This window comes from Ceratotherium simum, chromosome X (assembly GCF_057802395.1).
Source record: "Ceratotherium simum simum isolate JZ-2026a chromosome X, ASM5780239v1, whole genome shotgun sequence".
Taxonomy (NCBI): domain Eukaryota; kingdom Metazoa; phylum Chordata; class Mammalia; order Perissodactyla; family Rhinocerotidae; genus Ceratotherium; species Ceratotherium simum.
In genome coordinates, this window is record NC_141940.1 from 48,261,285 (window position 1) to 48,285,911 (window position 24,627).

The window sequence follows — 24,627 nt, forward strand, 5'->3', positions numbered from 1 at the left end:
GAAAGCTGCTTCCTACTCCCGGTGCCGAGCCGGCCCCAGCTACTGAGCATGCCCGGCGCGGCGACGGGAGCCAAACGAGAGCGCTTGAAGCTGCGGTTAAGCACTGATTTCACTTCCTAGGGGCCTAGCGTGAAATGGGAGGGGACTAGTCAAGAAAGAGGTGGTGTAGCCCATTTTAGAGATGGGGAAAGTGAGGCCCGGGAGTATTCACGTGTGGGTTTCACGGGCGGGGCTACCTGAGTATCAGCTTCCACTAGTGTAGGCCAGAGCACTTTCCCCGGCAGAGGCCTTGCCGGGGGTGTGGTCCTGCTACGCTCTGTGGGCGGGGTTGATTGGCGAGGCAACTGGAGTCCTATAAGAAAAAGCACCACAGAGATCGCTGATTAATTGCCGAGACAAACTGTATGGGTCAAAGTGGAAAGAGTGGGTGTGCTTTCTGTTGCCATGATTGCGTTGCGACCCAAGAAATACAGTCGTTCCTTTATTCCCATGCTGCTGGGTAGTAGAAGCAGCAGGCACCCACCACTTAATCCGGAGGGGATATAAGGCTCTTTAACCGAAGCACCTACAAGAGAGCTAACAATTGGATTGAGTGCTATTTTCAGTTTCCTGAACTAGTTTAGGGTTGTTGTGGGGAGTGAATAAGATCACGTGTATCAAAGCTTTGTTAAAAATGTAAATCTCGAGGCAAATGGTAAGTGTTTTTGTGCAGCAGCAGGGCACTGAGGGTCTTTAGTCCTTGAGTTGTGGGAAGAGGCCCATGCTATATTTCATCCATCCTTTTTGAACGGGGCCCTTTAAAAATAATGTTCACACTGAGAACATTAGAGGGGCAGGGAAGGATTTGAAGGAATCACCGTCACAGAATAAGAGCACATATGCTAGAGAAGCTGCCTGAAATGTAAATTCAGATACCAAGTCTATAAACACGTCCATATGCCTGCTACTCAGATACCTTCAGGCTAGGATTCCTGTTGCCCTTCTCCCCTCAATCTAAGTTCAGCTATGTTGAATCTAATTTGTTTACGAACATGTTTATTGAGAATGCGTTAGGATAAATTTGCCCATGCTATAGGCGTGATGAGGCAATTAACTTAGACAGTAGAGTGAAAAGAAGGTTGTATATCTGAAAACAGTTTTAATCCTGGCTTTGTGATTGTCATTCACTGTCTTTTTAATCATGCAGGTGGTAAACTACCTAAGGACAGAGAGAAGAGGGAATACGTGCTCCCAGAGGGGGTAGACAAGGAGCCCTAAGGTAAATTTGCTTTGTCGAAGTTCCTGTTTGACTTACAATTTGATGCATATTTTGAATTCGACTTACTACACATGCGCGTGTGTGTACACATGCGCACACACACATATGATTTAAGTTGCTTAAATGTCTCCCCTCCTGAAAAATTGCATAAAAATGGATGCTGCGGAAAGACATGACCTGTTTTTCCAGTGCTTTCACGTAATTCCTGTTTGAGAGATGTGGGTGTGGGCCATAGCTAAGGGTCCTCCAAGCTCAAATGTTGCTCAGTAATCTGCTCAGTAGACATTTATTGACCTGCTTCGAGTACACCAGGTGATATACAGAATGCTGTGGGTTAAAGGATGAAGCGGACACCATTTCTGCCCTTTAGAACCTCATAGTCTACTGCGAGAGACAGACTATTAATGAACTGCACTTCAGTACAACAGATATGAACAGGGAGCCCGTGGAGCACTTGAGGGGGTAACCAGCAGACTGTCAGAGGCTCCAGGACACCTTCCCAAATAGGATGACTCTTGAGCTGAGTCTTAAGGGTCTAATTAAAGTCAGTCGGTATTTGTTGACAGCCTGCTAAGCGTTAGGTACTGTGCTAGGCATTGCGGGTACGATGGTGAACAAGACAGATGTGGTTTGCTCTTATGGAGCTTTCTGGCTACTAGGAAGGATATTAAACAAAAATGTGTTGAGCAATTGCAAGGCAAAGCAGGCGAGTGAAGAGCATTCCTGGCAAAGGAAATGACAATAGCATGTGCCGAGACCCCATGGTTAAGAAATTGGGGGTGAGGGTGGGGGCTGCTGTTGGCAAGAGAAGAAGCAGAATAGATAAGCAGCTTCCAGATCACGAAGGTCCCTACTTGTAGGTCTCATTGCTGTGGTTTTAAAGCTGGGGGGAAGACGTTATAATACAGATGACTTCTGTTCGGAGTGTGTAAATAGACTTGAAAATGGGTTAACATTATTTTGAATGTAGGGTTGGGTTTCACCATCCTCGGGCCCGGCAAAGCTGCATTTGAAATCAAGTTAGAGGTACATGTAAAAGATGCATAATCTTTACTGCAAAAAGGGAAAAGTCTGTCTCTGATATGGCTTACATTTGCCTTTATTGTGGTTCTCTCAGCCCTGTCTTAATTCATGATGTTTGTTTTTCAGCATTTTGCTCCAGTTAATGTAAACAGTAATTAAAATTAAACACCCTTCCTTCAGGCATCAGGGTCATTGGCCTTTCTTGGAAGCTAACATACGAAAGGAGCCACTGCTCTCCTGCAAGGACACTTCGTCCTCTGATTATGAACCAGGCACCTCACCAAGTGCAGTCCTAGGGCTGTTCTCACTGCACCTGCATTTCTTTATTTTTACCTTCCTGGAACACACAAATAGGCTGGTGGATGGAGAGGCATCTTTTCTCTGATGCTGAAGATTAGGAGGCTACTACCTTCAGTTGGGATATCAAAAGCGTAGGGTAGACCCGCTGACCTTGTGGTCTCTGTCTCGGGCCTCTCATGAGTTTAGCACCCACTCAACATTAAAAAGCCAACCCTGGGAGAAAAGAAAGATAAAAGGCTAGTAGGCTCTATCTTTCTTCAGACTGACCTTAGAGCCATCCATTACCCCAAAGATTTCTGATGATCCTTATAGTATCCCTCTGGCTTTCTGTGCCCCCCTTCTGCTCCATGTTTTCATCTAAACAATCTAGGTCATTAATAGAGAAATTAAAGGAAACATGGAGTAGACAAAAATGAGAAATAAGCACTTTCAGGGTCATGGAAAAATATTTATGAATTAAAGCTTGCCTAAGAATAAGCAAGTATTTTTTAATACTTTAAAAATATTTTAAACTATGTGGCAACACCAAACTAGATGTCATGTGGATAAAAAAGTACCAGATGTTCTGCTATAATGTCATATATGTCTTCCTGAAGAATCTCCTGTTCTGCAAAATGGCACGCTAAAAATTCATAGGGCTTATGGGGAAAACGTGTTACAGAAGATCCCTTAAATCCAATGGAACTTTCTAATCGGAACACTAATGAAAACAATAACCATCCTAATAAAAACACTCATGAGATTAGAGGCATTTGCACCCAGCATCACAGCCATCAATGCTTGGTGGCCCTCGTGCTGCTTCTTTCCCAATGTGGATCCTCAAGGGCATTCACTTCTAATAGAGGCCACTTTCATCAGAATTAAAAATCTAATTAAGGAATTCCCAAATTATTATTATTTTTGTTTTTTGTGAGGAAGACCGGCCCTGAGCTAACATCCAATGCCAATCCTCCTCTTTTTGCTGAGGAAGACTGGCCCTGGGCTAACGTCCATGCCCATCTTCCTCTACTTTATATGGGATGCCGCCACAGTGTGGCTTGCCAAGCGGTGCGTCGGTGTGCGCCCGGGATCCGAACCGGCGAACCCCAGGCCGCCACAGTGGAGCGCGCGCACTTAACCACTTGCGCCACTGGGCCGGCCCCCAAGAATTCCCAAATTATTAAAAACATGGCGAAAGGTCTTCACAGCTCCATTATCAGTATTCACAGCTTTACCAGATAGTTTAATGTTGTGGGAAACTTAGAGGTTGTTGAAACCACTAAACCAATCACTCTACAGGGGTAGAGACTTGAGCAGGATTCTTCTGTTTTTCTTAAAGTCTTCATATATTGCTAAGACTTCTCCTTAATTGTGAGAAAGCTTGCTCCTGATCACTTCAAAACTTAAAGTGCTAAGAAAATTCATACGTGGACCAACTGTACTTCCACCTTATTTTAACCTCATTCTCCTGTTTGCCAGTCGTTAATGTGCTATTTGTTGTACACAAACACTTGTAATGAAACAGACTGTAAAACATAAAATCTCTGCCATCCATAGGTATAAAATCTGCTTGAGAAAACAAACAAGAAAATAGATTTGTGGAACAGTGAGAGAAAATTAGCTGCCTAACTTGGAGGTACTGACTCTAAATTCAACATCACATGGTGAAGGAATGAGATTAGTTGGGCCTGGAATAGATGAAGAAGTTTTCAAGGAGAAAGTAGAACTTGAGCTGCAGAGGTATGAAGCAGAAATGATATTTAAATAGGCAAAGCAAAGAAAGGAAGTAAGGAAAAGACAACATATGGAATGGCCTGGAAACAATACTGACCAATAATGTGAGGGCTTGAGTAGAATGGTGAGAACATAGATGTTGAATAATAGTAGGAAACGTGGTTATCCCCATAGCGTTTTCCCAGTATGTAAACAGATTTGAATGTAAGACATAGTAGTAGTAACTGATAAGGATCTTTAGCAGAGATATTATAAAATAAATAAGTATTTTAAGGAGCTGGTCTGGCAGTGGTATGCAGAATAACTTTGAACCCTGATTTTCAAACTTATTTTTCCTTTACTGTGGGATTTTTTTTCTAAATAAAACTCTTCGCAGGACCCCAATATGTACAACAGATACAAATCTAACTGACCTGTTTGAAGTTAGCGTGGGAGTGGAAACTATAGCCCTGCTCATGACCACTTGGCTTCTCTCTCACCCTCTCAGGCGACCCTTTGAGGCACACTGCTGAACTCTAGCTAAAACTAGATAAAGTCCTGGAGGATAAAGTCGTGAGGATTAGAACTAGAGTAGCCCCAGAGGAAATGAAGAGAAAGGAATGAATCCAAGAGACATTTAAAGGAACAAACTGTTCCTCTCCACAGATTATATACAGGAAGCAGAGGAAAAGAAAGAGTAAACAAGAATTACTAAAATTTTGGCTCAAGGAAATAAAAACTTAGTAGTAAACTGGGTGATAGTATCTCAACAGGTCCTTGTCATTAACAAGCCGGGCCAGACCAAGGAGCCTGGTACCCAGAAACTAGAGACTAATTAGGGCAGGACAGGAAAGCTAAGAAGGTTCCTGTAATCACCAAAAGGAAGAGTCCAGACAGGCTGGTAGAGCAGAAGGGTTGTGTACCAGTAGGCAATAAGCAGGCAGACAGCTAGACTCTGGAAGTCTAGCAATGGATGTCCTGGCGAGCAGGCAGAGAATAGATTCCAGACTGTCAGGTGGCAGTCAATAGGCAGAGGCTGAAGCAAACTGTACGTAGCAGGAATCCAGTCATGGGGACTGGGGTTAAGAAACAAATTAGCAATCCTTTAAGAGATCTGGCAAGACAGTGCCAAACAAGGCAGGGCACTAGGCCTAAAAGAATTGGCATATCAGATGTCCAAGAAGAGGGGCAGACACAGGCGAATGAAAATGGCACCCAAGACACCCAGTTACTTCAGCTGGTCTGTGAGATCACAGTGGGACCAGAAACGATAGGCCCACTTGATGCTAAGCCACCAAACTATTCCAATACTGCTCCTTAAATCCTCTCTGACCAGGAGCAGGATTGGTCCCAGTGGAGGAAAAGTGGACAAGAAAAAACCTGGAAACAATAATGACCAATAATGGTCACTTACCTGGAGGTAAAGGTTACTGTGTCCGATTGTGATGATCACAGGGTTTGGGGCAGGAAGCCAGGCAGCTAAAACACAGCCCCACAAAAATTAGTCCAAGAGACAATGGTGCCAATTTGTCTTTTTGAGGAAAATGTTGAGACTGAAAGAGACTTTGAGAATTCCCAGATTCGTGCCACCTATGGTTTTATACAGTACGCTGAAAACCAACCCTTTGAATTTTATCTGGAAAATAAGCTTCTAACAAAGAACAGACTTCCCTGTTCTACATTAACCAAAGCCCAAAGTGATTTTCAAGAATGGCTTAGCAGATCATGAATGGTAATTGTCCAATATGTAGGTTACTAAGACATAGGTATAGTAATAAACAGTGAGAGAAAAACTTTTAATTTGCTGCCTAAATTGTGTGGATCAGAGAAACAGACATTGGTGTTCATAGGGATGCTATTTATTTTATGAGGATGAAATTTTTTTAAAAAATCAGTATAAACGGTCTCTTAAGAATGAATATAGTTCAAAAGTGAGACTAAAATTGTGCAATTAAATCTATTGTTTCTTTTACTTTGTGGTTTGTGTTTATTTTCTGACCTTTTCAAGATATAATTAATTACATGAAAATTAAGGAACACATGTTTGACATCTGTAAATAATAAAAACGTGTTTTCATATCTGGGCATCAATAGTTAGGCAAGTCTTAGAAATAGATTTATTTTTGTTTTATATATTCTCCCACATAAATTTTAACAGCTATATTGAGATTTAATTCACATATCATACAATTCACCCTTTTAAAATGTACAATTCAGTGGTTTTTAGTATATTCATAGAGTTGTACAACCATCACCGCAAACAATTTTAGAATACTTTCATCACACCAAAAAGAATCCCTTCCTTAGCCATCACCCCTCCCCAGTCCTCCCAAACCCACCCCCTCCCCAGCCCAAGTCAACCACTAATCCACTTTATGTCTCTGTAGATTTGCCTATTCTGGATGTTTCACATAAATAGAATCATGCCATATATGGTGTTTGTAACCGGCTTCTTCACTGAAAATAATATTTTCAAGGTTCATCCATCCCACATCAATTTTCATTTGTTCATTATTATCTATTTGTTTCTTGGGCACGGATACAAATCAGTTGTTTAAGCCACCTCCCCTGCTATATACACAGTGACAAACCTATACCTACTTACAGTTCCACAGAGTTGATATTCTCACTTGAACACCAATCTTGCCCCTCCTCTCCTGGCAGAAGCAGGAGATTTGGGGTTTAGTTTTCCTATGCAATGATATAATAGAAGAATTCCTTTCTGACCCGGGGCCTGACATTTTATGGAAATGACCTCAAACACCATATTTACTCAGGTATACATTGTATACCAGAACAACTGTTAGAAGTTTATATAAATTAACTCAACAGGGCAACCCAGAAACCAATTACATTAAATTGTATTTTACCTAATACAGTAGCAGAGAATATATAGGTCTTATCTTACTTTTTTTTTTTTTTTTTTTGCTGAGGAAGATTTGCCCTGAGCCAACATCTGTTGCCAATCTTCCTCTTTTTTTTGTGAGCAGCCGCCACAGCATGGCCACTGGCAGACAAGTGCACTCAGGAACCGAACCCGGGCCGCGAAAGTGGAGCATGCCAAACCTTCACCACTAGGCCATCAGAGCTGGCCCATATCTTACTTATTTTTAAGTCGTTCATTCCAACATATTAGAAGCTAAAATGTACATCTACATTGGCATCGGATTCATTCAAAGGCCTCCTTTGAGATTTGCATGAATTTTTAAGAAAATTTTTGGGAAAGACTTTTGGTCACTTGAGACCAAGATGGTCTCAAGATTGGTTCTTGAGAACTAGATGCAAGGATATTTATTTTGCTGCTGCTTTTATTTTATTTTTTTTTTCTAATAGCCCTATAACATTGTCTCGTGGCTGCCTTCAAAACAGAAAGGCTAATGTAAGCTGCCATCTCATCAGTACTAGCAACTTCACCTCACACTCTGATATTATACAAGGGCAGACCGGCCTCTAAACCCTATGAACCAACCCTGATTTGCATCAGAATTTTCATCCTTTAATCCCTCACCATGTTGTTTCTCTACACCATCAATATGCCTCAAAGCCGTAACTTCAATAGTGGCCATATTCAGAGACACACAGGGCGAGCTTGAGCCCAAATCTACAGAATAAAGCTTTTCCATCACAGGCACAGCCCTGTATATGGCCCTATGATAATATATAACTTATTAGAAGATTGCTTTTTTCCTTTTGTACTATTTTTGATGATTGTGATATAGGACTAAAGTAATTAGATTATATTTTAGCCACCATATTAGAACTTATACATATAAATTTAATTAAATAATATTGTATTAACAAATATTAAGTAGTAACTATGTCCAGGGCATGGTGCTAAGGATAAATGAATGATACACTATTCATGATCTCAACAGGCTTAGGATGTAGTCAAGGCAACTGACAAGTATACATCTAATTGCAAAAGAATGTTACAGAAACATATAGGAGGAAGAGAATAGGGAAAGTTTCATGGAAAAGCTGGGCCTTTAAGTATAAGTAGGATCCCAAAAGTTGGAAATTAGAGGAAAGGGCATTTGAGGGAGAGGGAACAGCATGACCAACAGCATACAGAAAGGAAAATGTGGGCCAAGTTTAGAAACTGATTAGTCATCTAATGGGGCTGGAGAGTAGGTTTTGTGAATGTATAGTGGGAGATAAAGCTGGGAAAGTAGAGTGGGACCAAATCAGGAAGACTTTGAATGCCATCTTGAGTTCTGAATTTATTCTATAACCTGTGGAGAGTCACCAGAGATATATGAACAGGAAAAACACATGATTAGACCTATGTTTTAGGAAAATGCTCTGGCCTTGGTATGTAGGATGGTTTGTAAGATGAGAAACTGGAGGCAGGGAGATAAATTAGGACACCACTTTCAAACGCCATTCTCTTATTGGGGAATGAGTATGTTAGCTCAACCTGGATGCCAGCTATAGGAACCTGACCTAGTGTAGATATCCAACATTGCCCAGAGAAGGAGGAGCTGGAAAGATGAGCCAAGGCAAAATCTGCTAAGAATAACCAAGAGTCAAAAATAAGTAAATAAATATAGTGCAAAGGACTGAAGTCTCCATTAGACTTGGCTTGTATAGACCCAAGAGTTTGTAGTTTGAGAAGCTGTCTTAAAGAAGGAAGGAAAATCAATGGTAATCAGCCTGGAGGCATCCATAGCTTAACTTTATTGCTTGGTGGATATGAGATGCATGGGTGTGTTAGGCTGGTTCAAGGGACCAGAGGCAGTTGGTTGGATATTTCGATGATAGACACGCACTAATAAGACCATGAACTGGGGCTGTAGAAAAGAGAATGGAAAGATGGGAACAGATTTCACAGGTAATACTCCCAGGCTTTGATGACCTGATATAGGCAGTGGGGGAATGGGAAAAGTAGAAGATGATTTGGAGGTTTCAATACTGAGTAACTGGGAGAGTGATAATACTGCAATGCAGATTGGGAATCTAGGAGGAGAAATATATTTGGAAAAATATGATGCTGAGTTATGTGTGGAAGAAGCCACATTTCAGGTACCTGCAAATGGAGAACTCATTAGACATTAGGTCTGCTGTTTCATAGAAAGTTTGGAGTCAGAGATGAAGATTTAGAGTCATTTACATAACAATATTAGTTGAAGATGTGGGAGTAGGTGAGATCACCAAGGAAACGAGTGTAGAGGATTATGAGAACCAGAGAAAGAAGTTTGTTGAAAGCTCATTTTAAGTGTGGACGTGGGGGAAGAAATCATCCAAGGACATAACCTAGCAAAGTGCATTACTTGTGGTAGATTCTGCGATTTCTATACTGAGTAACAGGGAGGGTGGTAATACTGTGATACTAGAATGCAGATTAGGAATCTAGGAGGAGAAACATTTTTGATGTTGGATGGCTGGAGGATAAGAAAAAAATTCAGACAGGTACAATGGCATCCAGGAGACTGCAATAACACAGAGGCCATCCATTAACTTTAAGAGATAGTAGCCAACAGAAAAGTCAGAAAGGACAAGATCTTTGGTGATTTAAGACAGAAATCAGGAAACTGATGAGCAGATTTCTTTTTCAAACAATACACATTTGGAAGACTATACACACATTAAAATAAAGCTAATGTTGCTCAGAACTCCACTTTTGTGTGTGTGTGTGTAAGGAAGATCAGCCCTGTGCTAACATCTACCAATCCTCTTTTTTTTTTTTTTTTGCTGAGGAAGACTGGCCCTGGGCTAATATCCATGCCCATCTTCCTCCACTTTTATGGGACACCACCACAGCATGCCTTGCCAAGCAGCGCATCAGTGCACGCCCGGGATCCAAACCAGCAAACCCCGGGCTGCCGCAGTGGAGCGTGCGCACTTAACCGCTTGTGCCACCGGGCCGGCCCCCTGAACTCCACTTTTGAGACTGCTTTCAGAGACAGTTCACCAGCCAAACAGGAAAAACATTCTGGTTTCTTCATAGTCAGAGATTACTCATTCTTGACATACACAAGTGTCTCTGTCAACTTCTTTCTCTCTCTTTTACTCCTCTCTCTTCTCTCTTCCTTCTCTTCTCTTCTTTACTCAGCTTAGTTCATTATCCTTCCTTTCCTGCCAGATGTAGTATCCCTCACTCCCTGTTCCATGAAAATCTCTGCTGGTGTTGGCCTGTGACCAGACATAATAGGGTAGAGGGGCTATATAGGGTGGACGCTAGGTCCAAAGCGCCAAGTTGAAGCTAAGAGCCAGGGGAAGCAATACTCAGAATGTATCAGAAAGTAGACTGCCTGCCATAGTTTTATTTGTGTGCTGGAAGCCTGTTCTGAGTGCTAGAGGTTTATAACATGCAAAGTACGGTAAGTTAAGGATTGCCTACATATGTCCTTATGTATTAAAAAGTATACACAAAGCACACAGATATACACATAGATAATCCTTAATTTATCATGTTAATGTATATACATACAAACATGTCCATTTTAATAATGACAGAGAGAGGCAGAAAGAATGAATATGGATGTGAGAGACCACATTCATTTTGGTTATTCAGGAGATTGCATTTCATTTTCTAAATTTATTCTTCCTCTCTGTTACTTCTAGAAAGCTGAACTAGCTTAATTTGGATAGTGAACTACACTTTGAAAATATGTTTCAAGAGCTTTAGAACATAAATCCAACGTCTTAATTGTGAGTTCTTACCTTTAGAGAGCACATTGAATTTCTACCTTTAGGGTAACCCAAGATCACTGGCTTAATTTAAAGACTTGCCTCTGGGTGATTATGGCATATCCAGAGGGTTTACCATGTGGACCTCAGACGTCAGGATTCTTAGCCATACTTGCCAGCTTTGCACATCAAGGCAATTCACAAGAAAGGGCCTAGAGGACAAGCCCTAGAGATAGACAGGTAGTCAATATGAACCGTGTTGAGCTGGAACAGTGGTTCTCAAAGTATAGTCCCCAGACCAACAGCATCAGCATCACCTGGAAACTTGTTAAAACTTAAAAATTCTCGAGCACCAAGCCAGACCTACTGGATCAGAATCTCTGTGGTGCGATCCAGCAATCTGTGGTTTAACAACCCTTCCAGGTGATTTGAATGCATGATCAAGTTGAGAACCACTGAGGTAGAAGAAAACAAGTCATGAGCTGGACGATTAGAGGACAGAGGAAAGAGAAAAACAAGGTACCAGCGAGGGAAATGGAGTTGGATGAAGGAGGAGAATACTGAAAGATGAGTACACGGAATGGTATCACTCAGACTGAGAACAGCTCTTCGATTCAGATGTTTTCAAAGGGCTAAATGCATGTTTAAAATGTAGCAATAAATTGAGTAGAATGGGAGACTAGGTGTTGCGTCAAGGGCGAGAACAGAGTCAGGAGCAGACAGTATAAAGGATGGATCAAATCCAAACCAGCAGGAGCTGTCAGGGGTGGAGCAAAGCACAGCAGTGGTAGATGAGCACAAGAGGTGAATTGGTTGCTTCTCATGGTTTAGGGAAACTCTGATGCCCCTGACACTCAATACCGTAGTACTACCAGAGAGAAGAACAGCAGCTCCAAGGGTGGGAATGGGGCCAAGGGGAGGGGATATATTTATGTTCCAAAATTATCTCAGTGAGTGCTTGAAACAAGACATTTAGTGTAATCCAGGCCCTTGATATTTCAGCAGGGAGTATGGCTTATGAAACCGCCTTATTCCACATTCACAGCCCTCAACTGTGCATGAAATGTCTAACGCCAACAGAAATCAACGGATCTATAAGAAAGTAGATATGTTCAAATCTGAAGAAGATGGTTTGTGAACTAGCCTTTGTTATAATTCGGATATACTCTGCTAGGAGGCTTTCTGGTTATCAGCAACACAAAGTCTGTAAGAAGAGGAAACTAACTAGGACTAGCAGAAACCCAAGTATTTAAGGTCAAGGACCTGGGGGAACCAAGTCATCTGTACAGTGTGGCTTCAGATGGTGGAAGAAGACAAGGAGGTGGTCCATCAGGGAGGAAGGCCTAGCAGGCTCCACTGTAACACAGGCTGTAGTTGGTGCCTGTGTTTCCAGCCGGGCAGGTGGGCCAAGGCAGTGAGGGATCCATGCAGTAAATGTCTGTGTTCAGCGTCAGGCAAATAGTGATCTGTCTGATCAGGCAAGTATCAGATCCGTCTGCGTGCACCACAGGCCCAACTTCTAAAGAGAGAAGTAGTTCTCAACCTATTTTCCGCTGGGACCCACCTGATGGATGAAGAGCCTTGGTTCAAATCCCTGCTCCTCCACTACTGCCTATATAATTTTGAACACGTTGCTTAATTCCGCTGTGCCTATTTCCTCATCTGTAAAGTAGGATCTACTTCATAGTGCTGGTTAGCATTAAATGAGGTAGTGTATGTCAAATGATTAGCTCAGGGTCGGCTATGTAAAGCACTGAATACATGTTAGCTGTTATTGTGAGAGGAAGTACATGTTATGGTTTATTCCACCTTTTACGAGACTTTGTGACCTCGGCCAAGTAACTTGACTTTACAATGCATTAGTTTCCTCATAAATAAAATAAGGTTACAAATAATACCACCATCATAAATTGCTTTGAGAATGAGATTAACTAATGCATGTAAAATGCTTTATACAGTGCCTGGCACATAGTAAATACTCAAAAAATGTTAACTACAATTATTATTCCTTGAGGTTATATGTAATTCCCTGAACTCTTTATTGAGGTATAATTGATATACAATCAACTGTACATATTAAAGTGCACAATTTGATAAAATTTGTATCCAAAATAGTCAAATTCATAGAAGTAAAGAGTAAAATGGTGGTTGCCAGGGGTTCGGGGAAGGGGCAAAGGAGGAGTGCTAATCAACAGGTATAAAATTTCAGTTATGCAAGATGAGTGAGTTCTCGAGATCTGCTGTACAACACTGTGCCTATAGATAACAACTCTGTATTGTACACTTAAAAAATCTGTTAAGAGGGTAGATCTCATGTTAAGAGTTCTTACCACAGCAAAATAAAATTTTAAAAAGACATATGTATATAACCTTGTGCAACCATCACCTCAATCAAGAAAATGAATATATCCATCAGCCCAAAAAAATTTCCTCTTGCCCCTGTGTAGTTCCTCCCTCCCTCCCCAGCCTTGGCCCCAGGCAAACACTGATCCACTTTCTGTCAGTGTAGATTAGTTTGTGTTTTATACAGTTTTATATAAATGGAATCATATACTGTGTACTCTTTTTTCTCTGGCTTATTTTACTCAGCATATTTATTTTGAGATTCATCCATGCTGTTGCATTTTTATTGCTGTGTAGTATTCCATTGTATGTATATACTACAGTTTGTGTATTCAAGTATAAGTCTTTGTGTATACATAGGCTTTCATTTCTTTTGAGAGAATACCTAGGAGTGGAATTGGCTGGCTCATATGGTAGGTGTTTATTTAACTTGTTGAGAAACTGCCAAAATTGTGGTGCATCCATACAATAGAACTGCTCAGCAATAAGAGGATGAACAATTGATATGCAAAAAAACAGATAAATCTCAAAATAATTATACTGAGTTAAAAACCTGATGGAAAATAATACATACTATATGATTCCGTTTTCATAATATTCTTGGGAATGCAAAATAATCTGTAGTGATTGAAAGGAATCAGTGGTTGCCTGAGCATCAGGGGAAGGAGACTATAGGGACAAGAGGGAGGGATTAGAGAGGGACTGAGGAATCTTCTAGGGCTGAGGTATATGTTAATTATCTTGATGTGTCATGAATAAAAATATTTTATAGATATCAAAAAAAAAAGAAACTGCCAAACTGTTTTCCAAAGAAGTTGTATCATTTTACATTCCCAGCAGCAATGTCCTCTATCCTTGGCAATACTGGTTAACGCCATTCCTTTCTAATTTTGGCCGTTCTGATAGATGTGTGATATTATCTCATGGTTTTAATTTGTATTTCCCTAATGACTAACAATGTTGGCATATTTTCACATGTTTATTTCCTATCCAAATAGCTTTCATGAAGTGTCTGCTCAAATATTTATTTTTAATTGGGTTGATGGTTTTCTCATTATTGAGTTTTGAGATTCTTCTTGTATTCTGAATGCAAGTCCTTTATCAGATAAATGCTTTGCAAATAATTTCTCCCGATCTATGACTTCTCATTCTCTTAACACTGTCTTTTGAAAAGTAGAGGCTTTTAATTTTGATTAAGTCCAATTTACCGATTTTTAATTTATGGACTGTACACCGGGTATGATATCTAAGAAATCTTTGCCTAACCCAAGTTCACAAAATTTTTCTCCTATGTTTTCTTCTAGAAGTTTGATAGTTTTAGGTGTTACATTTAGGTTTATGATCTTCTTTTAGTTAAATTTTATAATGGAGCAAGGTATGGATTGAAATTCTGTTTTTGTCTGTTGTTCTACTACCATTTGTTGTTCCAATTATTCTACATCCAATTGTTCTACTACCATTTGTTGAAAAAACTATTCTGTATCCACCTTGCACTTTTCTCCATCTCACACCTTTGTAAAAGATCCGTTGCCCGTATCTGTGTGGGTTTATTTCTGGACTGTTTATATTCTATTCCATTGATCTATTTGTCTATCTTAGGTCAATACTATACTTTTTTGATTACTATAGTTTTATAATAAGTTTTGAAGTTAGATAGTATTAGCCCTCTAACTTTGCTCTTCTCTTTAAAAGTTGTTTGTATTTCTGTATAAATTTTAGAGTCAGCTTGTAAATTTCTTTTAAAAAAAAAAAGTCTGCTGGGGCTTTGTAGGAATGCATTGATTCTACAGATCAATTTGGGAAGAATTGGCATCCTCACAAAATTTAGTCCTTCAATCCATGGAAAAGGTATATCTGTCCATTTATTTAGGTCTTTTCTAACTTCTCTCAGCAATATTTTCTATTTTCAGTTTGAAGGCTTCACTTCTTTTGTCAGATCTATTCCTAAATATTTCATAGTTTTTGATACTATTGTAAATGGTATTTTTTAAGATTTTAGTTTCCTGTAGTTCATTGTCAGTATATAGAAATACAATTAATTTTTTATATATTGGTCTTATGTCTTGCAACTTTGCTAAACTCACTTATGAGTTCTAGTGGATTTTTTGCAGATTCTATTGGATTTTTCAACATAGAAAATCATGCCTCCTCAAATAAAGACAGTTTTACTTAATCCTTTGCAATCCAGATGTATTTCATTTCTCTTTCATGCTGGATAGCACAGGCTAGAACCACTAGAAGTAATGTTGAATAGAAGTGGCTAGAAAGTATTGGATTTTGTCAACTTCCTGATTTCAAAATTCAGAAGAAAGCTATAGTAATAAAGACTGTGTGGTACTTTCAAAAAAATAAACCAGAAATAAACCAGTCACTTATGGTCAATTGATTTTTGACAACGGAAATATTCAATAAGAAATAGCAGTCCTTTCAACAAATGGTGCTGAGTCAACTGCGTATACACATGAAAAAGAATGAGGGTGGATCCCTACCTCACATAATATACAAAAATTGACTCAAAATGGATCAAAGACCTAAATGGAAAAACTAAATCTATAAAGCTCTTTTTTTAATTTTTTGTGAGGAAGATCAGCCCTGAGCTAACATCCATGCTAATCCTCCTCTTTTTGCTGAGGAAGACCGGCTCTGAGCTAACATCTATTGCCAATCCTCCTCCTTTTTCTCCCCAAAGCCCCAGTAGATAGTTGTATGTCATAGTTGCACATCCTTCTAGTTGCTGTATGTGGGACGCGGCCTCAGCATGGCCAGAGAAGCGGTGCGTCGGTGCGCGCCTGGCATCCGAACCCGGGCTGCCAGTAGCGGAGCGCACACACTTAACCACTAAGCCACAGGGCTGGCCGTATAAAGCTCTTAAAAGAATACATAGGTGTAAATATTCCTGACTTTGGTTTCTTATGTATAATACTAAAAGGACAAGCAACTGAAAAAAAAATTGAACTTCATTAAAATTAAACTTTTGTGTTTCAGAGAATACCATCAAGAAAGTAAAAAGATAATGCACAGAAAATATTTGCAAATCATATATCTGATGAGGGTCTAGTATCTAGAATATATAAAGAACTCTTATAACTCAACAATATAAAGGCAAATAATCCAGTGTAAAAAAAGGCAAAAGATTTTAATAAACATTTCTCAAAAGAAGATATGAAAATGGTCAATAAGCACATGAAAAGATGCTCAATATCATTAGCTATTAGAGAAATGCAAATCAAAACCACAGTGAGGGCCGGCCCCGTGGCTTAGCGGTTGAGTGCGTGCACTCCGCTGCTGGCGGCCCGGGTTTGGATCCCGGGCGCACATCAACGCACTGCTTCTCCGGCCATGCTGAGGCTTAGTCCCACATACAGCAACTAGAAGGATGTGCAACTGTGACATACAACTATCTACTGGGGCTTTGGGGGAAAAAAATAAATAAATAAAAATCTTTTAAAAAAAAATAAAATTAAATTAAATTAAAAAAAAAAAAAAAACCACAGTGAGATACCACTTCACACTCACTACGATGGCTATAATCAAGAAGACAGGAAATAACAAGTGTTGGCAAGGATGTCGAGAAATTGGAACCCTCATGCATAGCTGGTGGGAATATAATAAAATGGTGTAGCTGCTTTGGAAAATAGTTTTGCAGTTTTTCAAAAAGTTAAACATAGAGCTATCATATGATTCAGCACTTTAATCTTAGTTATATACCCAAGAGAATAGAAAACATATGTCCTCACAAAATCTTGTACGTGAATATTCATGCCACCATTATTCATAATAGTCAAAAGATGGAAATGACCCAAATGTCCATCAACTTATGAATGGATAAACAAAATGCATTATATCCATACCATGGGTATTATTCAGCCACAACACATGAAGAATGATTCATGTTATAACATGGATGAACCTTGAAAACATTATGCTAAGTGAAAGAAGCCTGTCAGAAAAAAGGTCACATATTATATGATTGCATTTACATGAAATGTCCAGAATATGCAAATCCACTGAGACAAAAGTAGATTAGTGGTTCCTGGGGTTTAGGGGAGAAGGGATGAGGAGTGACTGCTAATGGTTATGAGGTTTATTTTTCAGATGATGGAAAATGTTCTGGAATTACAGAGTGGCGATGGTTGTAAAACTTTGTGAATATACTCATAACCACTGAATTGTACACCTTGAAAGGGTGATGGTGTGTGAATTATATCTCAATTTTGAAATAAGAACTTCTGTATAGTGAACAGCCATGGAAAACAGAGATAGTGTTTCCCTCCAGAGATTACTGCCCATTATAGATGATAAATTCAAGATTCCTCTCTTATAATGTACCCTACTATATGGACAGGTATCTTCTAGCACTCTTTGCATCACTCTGTGGGAACTGGGCCTCAGGGAACTGTTTCGAATGCTGATACTCTAGCAGCTGCTATTGCTGATGTTAATAAATTGTCTTTTGTCTCTGACCCTGGAGTCTTGGGTCTTCTGCCAGCATCTATGAAACTGTGGCCAACTAACTTGTTAACTTGTACATAGAATAAAATCTCAGACTCTTCCAAGTTCTTGACAAGGACCATAAAATTAAGTTAGTTCAACTTTCTCATTTTACATATTTCAAAGCTAAATCACATAGCTATGTATTTTATTTTAAGAAAGGTGAGGAATAAATCAACAGGAAGAAAAACTGGTTTCTTTATGGAATAGGTTTATTAACCCTTGACAATTTTGTCCTTAAGTTGTTAGCATGGTGCTAACAGTCATGCCATATTTCTTTTTATTTGTTAGACTCATATTACAGTACCATTTTACATACACAACTCTAAGGAGGACTCTCTGACCTTTTCTTGCTGGCATTTTCTGACCTAAAACCTTCTTCTTTCACTTCTAATAGCATCTTTGAAGGACTGAAGAGAAAAGAGATCTATAATGAAGATTCACTGGTGTATGTAGAGATCTGTGATCAATTTATCCTTGGTTAATAGAAAAATGGTAGCATTATAAAAAATAATTTAGAAGGCACTGAATGCTTCTTGAAATGTATCATAACTTCAGGATAACTTTTTTAAGATAGTTATCTGCTAAGTGATACAGTACTTGATACAGGCATACCTCAGAGATATTGAGAGTTCGGTTCCAGACCACTGCAATAAAGCGAATATCACAATAAAGCAAGTCACACAAATTTTTCAGTTTCCCAGTGCATATAAAAGTTATGTTTACAATATACTGTAGTCTATTAAGTGTGCAATAGCGTTGTATTTAAAAAAGCAATGTACATACCTTAATTACAAAATGCTTTATTGCTAAAAAATGCTAACCATCATCTGAGCCTTCAGTGACATGTGATCTTTTTGCTGGTGGAGGGTCCCGTAAAAAACACAGTATCTGCGATATTTGCAATAAAGCGAAGCACAATAGAATGAAGTATGCCTGTAATGAGTTGGGTTATCTCACTACTTTTGTACCCTGGTTCTTATATATCATTAGGGATCGTTCTAGTTCTTGACAAACAATTCACGTATAGTTTGATTTTTTTTTAACTGTGTTTGTATTTCAGAGTTCTTATATATAGCCTTGTGTTCAGTGATGGCTTAGCTCATAGTATCCTGTCAAGACTGATGTTTAATTTATATAACACACTCTGCAAGGTCATGACCATCATGTTATGACAAAAATTAACATAGTTCTGCTGATTTTTTTCTGTAAATATAAATACCATTTTATAAAGTTTTTTCAAAAAAAATATCTACAGGCATACCTCGTTTTATTGTGCTGCGCTTTCTTGCACTTCATAGATATTGCGTTTTTTGCAAGACCCTCCAACAGCAAAAAGATTACAACTCACGGAAGGCTCAGATGATGGTCAGCATTTTTTAACAAAAAAGTATTTTTTAATTAAGGTATATACATTGCATTTTTAGACATAATGCTATTGCACACTTAATAGAGTACAGTATAGTGCAAACATAACTTTTATATGTACTGGGAAACCAGAAAATTCGTGTGACTCACTTTATTGTGATATTCACTTAATTGCTGTGGTCTGGAATCAAACCTGCAATGTCTCCAAGGTATGCCTGTAAATGAAATGGGTTTTAAGACTTCAAGCAAAAAACTAAACAGGTGAATAAATTAAGTCTTAAAAATAATAAGCTCTAATATTTTATGCAGTAGTGTTAATTAAGCAGTATTCTAGGGCTTAATATATTCCTTAATCTTGGTTGGGTCACCATGGGTCTAGCTGAATTTGGTCCTTCAACACTGCTTTTCCTCTATAATAATATTTAGCACATTTTATTGTACTTGCTTGTTTATATTGTTTCTCTTCCTCCAGACTGCAAACTCCTCAAGGACAAGAAATGTATTTCCTTTGTCTTTCCGGCCCTAGCACCTATGCCAGTGCCTGGAACAGAGTACCTATTCAGAAGTGGATGTTGATTCCCCAGGCAGAGCAGACCTTTAGAAAGATAACTCACAGTCAACTAGATTTTGCTAAAAATCCGATTTTTAAATTTATATTAGATGATATGCATTTACAGGGACCTTTCTTTGTATTCATGTATGTGGAAACCTAAAATAATACCTGTTATGCACTGAATTGTATCCCCACAAAATTCATATGTTGAAGTCCTAATACCTGGTATCTCAGAATACGACTGTATTTGAACATAAGGTCTTTGAAGCGGTAATTAAGTTAAAATGAGGTCATTAGGGTCGGCCCTAATCCAACATGACCCATGTTCTTATAAGAAGTGTTTGGAACAGAGACACACAGAGGGAAGACCATGTGAAGACCTAGAGAGAAGACCACCATCTGCAAGCTGAGGAGAGAGGCTTCAGGAGAAACCAACCCTGCCAATATTTGGACCTCAGACTTCTTGCCTCCAGAATTGTGAGAAAATAAATTTCTGTTTAAGCAACCCAGTCTGTGATACTTTATTATGGCAGCCCTAGCAACTAATACAATAGCTAGCAAACTAATACAATAACTTAAAGATTGTTTTAATAAGTATGGAATTTAAAAAAAATCTCATGGTCCTGTGGGAATATTTAAATACACTACATTAGAGCTTCTTCTCCACAGAAAATATAACTTTATAGTGACCCAGTATTTATTTCTTTTCTCTATTGTCTTTCATTTATGCAAATTTACCTACACACTGACAATTCCTTATTCTCTGGCTCTCCTCTCTCTAGGTTTCATGGTTCTTTTTTTTTACAACATAATCCCTCAACTCCTGGGTAGAATCACAGTAAAAGTGACAGTTTATTTCCCCATCACACCTCTTTCTAAAGCATCTGCTAACTTCTGTGTAACCGGGGGCTATCATCCGCTTCTCCTGTGCTACTAACTTACTAGCATAATATATGAGCCAGGAAATGTATCTTAGAAAACTATGGGGCCAGCCCGGTGGTGCAGCAGTTAAGTTCACGAGTTTTGCTTCGGGGGCTGGGGCTCTCCGGTTTTGAACCTGGGCACGGACCTACTCACTGCTCATCAAGCCATGCTGAGGCTGTGTCCCACATAGAAGAACTAGAAGGACCTACAACTAGGATATACAACTATGCACTGGGGGCTTTGGGGAGAAAAAAAAAACAAGAGGAAGATTGGCAACAGATGTTAGCACAGGGCCAATCTTCCTCAAAAAAAAAAAACAGAAAGAAAACTGTGAATGATAAATGAAATAAGTGGATACACAAAGAGAAGAGTTAGTTCTCTTATGAAATGTTATCATTCTTCATGTTTAATTTTGGAATCAGAATTGACTTAATTTTATCACAGGAAAGGGCCTGGTATAGTAGTCTTTTCAAAGGAAGCAATTGTTTTTATGATATGATTTTTTTTCTAGAAAAATTACAAGGAATGAATAGAAATATTCATAGCTTTTCTCAAAACAAAGTAGTATGCTACAATCTTTTGAAGTTAGATAGCATATTTCTAACAAGATATACCCAACTCTGGAGAGCCATGTAGATAGCTGCTTTGACAAAATAACAAAACCCATTAGCCAATTTCTCAGAATAATATTTCTAGCCATAGCAGAATATTCATAGGCTATCAAATTTAGTTTGAGAGGACATCCCGGGGATTCGGTAAGTACACAAATGAATTAATTCTCAAGAGTAATCTGTTTCATGATGAACTTCAAATAATGTATTTCCAAATATATAGTTATCTTTTCTATGAAGACACAGAAACATTTTCTGACTGAACAGTAGACAATGACTCGACTTGAGATTTCCTCTTTTTTTTTTTTTTGGTGAGGAACATTGGCCCTGAGCTAACATCTGTTGCCAATCTTCCTCTTTTTGCTTGAGGAAGATTGGTCCTGAGCTAACATCTGTGACAATCTTCCTCTCTTTTGTATGTGGGACACCGCCACAGCATGGTATGGGGAGCAGTGTGTAGGTCTGTGCCCGGGATCCAAACCTGTGAACCCCAGGCCACTGAAGTGGAGTGCATGAACTTAACCATTATGCCACCAGGCCAGCCCTGAGATTTGCTCTTTTTAGTATAAAAATTGTGGGAAACATGGAAATTTTTATCCCTGAATTATTGAGCAAATGAAAGACTAAATATTTAGTGACTTCAAGTAACATGAATTCACTAGGAAGAGCTGAGTATAAAGTGCCAGATAACCAGCTGAAAAGTGAAAACAAAATCAGGGGAACTCATGGGTCTGTTGTTGTTGTTGTTGTTGTTATTGTGTTAACGACCACATTCAATCACTCAAATCAATTGTTGATTTTTTTTCATCAAGGTGCCTGTATGTGCTTCCAGGTTGACTTGGGACCAGCTCAGAGGAATACTGCTCTGCTCTTAGTCTTATGTGGTTCATTTTTCCTTTCTAATGAGGGACAACAGATGGAGTCCATTATATTCTTGTAAAGCCTTCCTGTTCCCCGTTTTCCCGCGAGGCCTTCCTGCTAAAACTGGCAAGAAGAGAGTGGCAACTTGAAGATCACAATTCTTTGACTTCATCACCCCCAAAGCCTTTTATTTCCATTCCACTTTAGCTAAATGTTCCCATGGACATCCCTTAGTGTGTAGAAAATTTAGTGCATGAACCACCTGTGTCAGAATCACTTACAGAGAACTTGTTTAAAATGTGGATTCCTCAGTGCCTGCCACCCCAGTGATTCTGATTCAGTAGGTCTAAGGTGGAACCCAATGATATTCATTTTGATTAAGCCCCTATGTGATTGTCGTGCAAGTGAATTGTTGACCACACTTTGAGGAACACTTCTCTAGACTCACGTGTATCAGTGTGGGGGATGGCTGAGAGAGCTCTCATTTGAAGTCCTCTGTTTTCGCTGTAAAAATAGGTGAGTTTGGGGGCTGGCCCAGTGGCATAGTGGCTAGGATTGCATGCTATGCTTTGGGGGCCCATGGTTCGCAGTTTCGGATCCCAGGCGTGGACCTACGGACCGCTCATTAAGCCATGCTGTGGTGGTGTCCCACATACAAAATAGAGGAAGATTGGCACAGATGTTAGCTCAGGGCCAATCTTCCTCACCAAACAAAAATAGGTGAGTTTGTCCAATTTCCTGCCCCTCATCCCATTGGCACACTTCTATACATCCTTCAGTATCCAAACCAAAGTAAAACCTTTTAAGATAGCTTCTCCTCACCCAGTTGATCAATCTTATTTTGAGTCACTAGAGTATCTCATGCTTGTCTTTATTATGGTTCTTATCACACATTGTAACAATTGCTTCTGTCTCCTTAAATCTTGACGTTCCTTAGGGTTTTGTTGTTTGTCTTCTTCTTTCCTTACTCTTTACACATTCCCTGGGCAATATGATCCATGCCCATGGCTTCAACTATCGCCCATACAACTGATGACTTTCAAATCTGTAGCTCTAGACCACATCTCTCTCCTAATCTCAAGATCCATACTTCCAGTGATCTACTGAGCATCTCTACTTGATTGTTTATAAGTACCCCATGTCTCAGTGTCAAAAACTGAACTTATTTTCTTCATGTGTCCCCAACTCCACCCCCAAATCTGCTCCTCCTCTTCTGTTCTTCTAAATGGCACCACCATCCACTCAGTTGTGGAAGCCAGAAATTGAGCAGTCATTCTACATTCCTTCCCTCATTCAATACTGTCAGATATTCTTCTGAGATATTTCTCAAATCTATATTCTCCACTCCTCCACTGCTATTGCACTGGACAAAAATTAGTTTATTATAGTATATGGTAGTTTATGGTAGAGCCAAGACTAAATAGAGATATTACTTGGTAAAAGGCAAATAATTACACATGTTGATTCTTCAAAAATCTTCCATGTTTATTCCATTCCTAAAGATGTTGAAGAGATAATTAGAGAGAGAGAAGTAGAGGATAGTAAGTGAACCACATCCTCATCTTTCACAGCACAGAGTAATATATAATGTCTAAGATCAATAAATCAGGAAATGGCAGCACAACCTGTTAAAAATACCATAAGGATACAATTAGCCAAATCCAGAATGTGGGAAATTCATTGGCCCAAGTGACCTGAAGTACTAAGAAAAAATAAATGGCATGCAAAATGGGATAAAGGAACTCTTATAGATTACTAGAGATTTAAGAAACGTGTCAACATAATGCAACATACTGATTTTGTTTAGCTCTTAATTCAAATAAACAAGAAGATATTTTGGGCACAGTTGAGGAAATTTGAACACAGATTGGGTACTGGATGCTATTAAATAATTATGATAAAGGTATTGGAATTATGTTTTTTAAAATTCTCCTCATCTGTTAGAGATATATACCAAAGTATTTATGGGTGAAAAGATATGATGCCAAAGATTTGCTTTAAAATACTCCAGGTCAAACTTTATACAAAAATTAACTCAAAATGGATCATAGATCTAAATGTTAAAATCTAAAACTATAAAAATGCTAGAAGAAAACATAGGAAAAATATTTAAAATCTTGGGTTTAGCAAAGATTTCTTAGATATGATACCGAAAACACAATACATAAAAGAACAAATTGATAAATTGGACTTCAACATTAAAAATTTCTGCTATTCAAAAGATACTGTTAGGAGAATAAAAGGACAAACCAAAGACTGGGAGAAAATCTTTGCTAAGCATATATTTGATAAAGGATTGTATACAGACTGTATAAACAACTCCTAAATTTCAATAATAAGTAAACAAACAACTTGATGATAAAATGAGTGTGAGAAAAGAACTAGCACAGTAGTTCTTTTGGCTCACTCCTCACACATCTCCAAGAGAACTTGGAGCCATTACTGATCATTGGACAACCTCTGGGAATGTGGCACTTGGGTGGTTCTTTATCTTAATGGTTGAGGATTTTATTGTGTACACCTGGAGCAAAGGACCATGTTATACTATCTTGTCAGGGTTCCTTTGCACAAAC

At 38.9% G+C, this 24,627-nt stretch overlaps 1 long non-coding RNA gene across 2 annotated transcripts; it reads left to right on the forward strand.

Annotated features, from left to right (window-relative positions):
• Positions 1-8: 8 nt before the first annotated feature.
• On the forward strand, positions 9-19,713 carry LOC147911853 (uncharacterized). Of its 2 annotated transcripts, none has more exons than XR_015550650.1 (3): positions 9-95; positions 1,187-1,258; positions 19,578-19,713. It is a non-coding gene; the product is annotated as an uncharacterized LOC147911853 (long non-coding RNA). The 2 variants fall into 2 exon arrangements; XR_015550652.1 differs by lacking the exon at positions 9-95 and adding an exon at positions 104-694.
• Positions 19,714-24,627: the final 4,914 nt, after the last annotated feature.